Consider the following 2500-nt stretch of genomic DNA (forward strand, 5'->3'; position numbering starts at 1 on the left):
GTACAGATCGTCAGCAGAAAATGCCAACGCAGATGCGTTATCTAGACTGCCGGGGAAGGGGAAGGATAACACCGCGGAGGAAAACAGCATCTTCTATTTCTCAGTAGTAGATGAGCTTCCCGTGCAAGCTACAGAGATTGCACAGAGCACTCTCAAGGACCCAGTCCTATGCAAAGTACTGGAGCTGACTCGGTCTGGATGGCCAAGTCAAAACAAGGACGAGAGACTGAAACCATACTTCTCCAGGAAAAATGAACTGTCGGTGGAACAAGGTTGCATATTGTGGGGAATTCGAGTTATCATTCCACCAGCACACAGAGCGAGTACTGCATGATCTTCACCTAGGACACCCGGGAGGGTGCAGGATGAAGGCCTTGGCCAGGAGCTATTTGTGGTGGCCGCAGTTGGACAGTGACATAGAACATACAGTACAACAATGTGACGCCTGTCAGAGTGTGAGGAAACTACCTGCAACCGCACCTCTACACTTCTGGAAATGGCCGACTAGAGTTTGGCAGAGAATACATATTGACTTTGCAGAGAAAGACCAGCACCACTTTTTAGTACTAGTGGACAGTCATTCAAAATGGCTGGAGGTCATCGCCATGGCAACAACCACAGCAGCCAAAATGATTGAGGTGTTGCGGAACATTTTTTCTTCCTACGGGCTTCCGGAGGAGATTGTTTCTGACAACGGACCTCAATTCACTTCGCAGGAGTACAAGACATTCCTGCTGAGCAACGGAATAACACAAACTTTAGTACCAGCTTACCATCCCGCTTCCAATGGAGCGGCAGAGCGAGCAGTTCAGACAGTGAAAGCATCACTGCTGAAACAAGTACTCGAGGAGAAGAAACAAAAGGTCACAATAACTATGCAGCACAGGCTAGCTAACTTCCTGATGGCATACAGGAGTACACCGCACACTGTTACAGGATGTGCACCAGCAGAACTGTTTTTAAAACGTCAAATCAGGACCAGGTTCAGCTTACTGAAACCAGATCTCGCTCGAGTGGTGGAAGCAAAACAAGAGAAGCAGAAAAACTATCATGATAGAACCACCTCCAAGCTGAGACATCTGTCTGAGGGTGACTCAGTTCTGATCCGGAATTTCCGTGGAGGGAAGGAGAGGTGGACAAAAGGAACAGTGGAAAAGAGACTCGGACCAGTCACCTACCTGGTGTGGAATGGTGTGAGCCGACGCTCGATCCACATTGATCATCTGCTGTACAACCAACCGTCCAGACCAGAGACAATGGAGCTTCCGGATGAGCAGCTGGACATCACAAACAAGTACCCGGTGGTGGTTCACGCAGATGTGGGGGGGAAAGGCACACCTGGAGCAGTAGGTGGTAGCCCGTACTCACCTGAAGAGACACGTGTAACATCTTCCCCAGGCTCAGTGGCCTGTGACAAGACAGTTACACCTGACAACCGAGCAGTCAGTTCCCCAGAGGTGTGTGGGCGCAGGTACCCAGTGAGAGATAGAGCACCTCCGAAGCGACTGAATTTGTGATCGGTCCGTTGTGAGGAACGTCGTTCCTAAAATAAAAGAGTTCCTGTTCATACAAAAATGTGAAAAGAGTTCCTGAGATTGGAATGTCAAAGACTGGAATATTGAGTCTAATGGTTGTGTTAGCAGTAATAATTGAGTTACAAGTTGGGAAGTAAAATTATAAAAAGTTAATGAGGCAAAGATAATTGTTGGAGTTGAATGCTTTAAGCATGATATGCGCACACGCATTCCCCTTTCACACGAAACAGGAAATGATTAACGAAACAAGAAATGATTTAATCATTTCCTGTTTCGTTATTTAAGCAGCTATGAGTCATAGCGCTTGGGTCCGAATACATTCACGGTCGCGTCACGACAACGCGGCGCGACCATAACACTTTTACGTGCACCCTATGTGAGTAAATATGTGCCGCGTTGCATTTGTATGGTTTTCTATTGCTTAATACGGGGAATTCCAATCATTAATACGGGGAGGAATTGTCCCAGGTTGACAGGTATGTATAATACAAAGTATAGCACTGAGCAACTTACAAACAAATTCAACTTATGAACCTAACTCGTTCGTAAGTAGGGGAGCGTCTGTATGTGTATATATATATATATATATATATATATATATATATATATATATATATATATATATACACATATACAGACGCTCCCCTACTTACGAACGAGTTAGGTTCATAAGTTGAATATATGTATATATGTACATATATGTATATATGTATATATGTATATATGTACATATATGTATATATGTATATATGTATATATGTATATATGTATATGTGTATATGTGTGTGTATGTGTATATATATATGTATGTATATATGTATGTATATATATATGTATATGTGTACAGACGCTCCCCTACTTACGAACATACGACTTACAAACAACGGTACATACGAACATGTCTGCAAATTGCGTTTATGTCGAAAAATGTTCGTAAGTTCGATTTTGTATTTTTTTCCGCGAAG

The 2500-nt window shown here is 43.5% G+C and overlaps 1 protein-coding gene across 3 annotated transcripts in view; it reads left to right on the forward strand.

Annotated features, from left to right (window-relative positions):
- Positions 1 to 2500, forward strand: part of LOC144087917 (chromobox protein homolog 1-like) — a 38365-nt gene that overhangs the window by 24399 nt on the left and 11466 nt on the right. The gene's annotated exons all lie outside the window — the stretch shown is intronic.

The sequence above is a fragment of the Stigmatopora argus genome, chromosome 14 (genome assembly GCF_051989625.1).
Source record: "Stigmatopora argus isolate UIUO_Sarg chromosome 14, RoL_Sarg_1.0, whole genome shotgun sequence".
Lineage (NCBI taxonomy): Eukaryota > Metazoa > Chordata > Actinopteri > Syngnathiformes > Syngnathidae > Stigmatopora > Stigmatopora argus.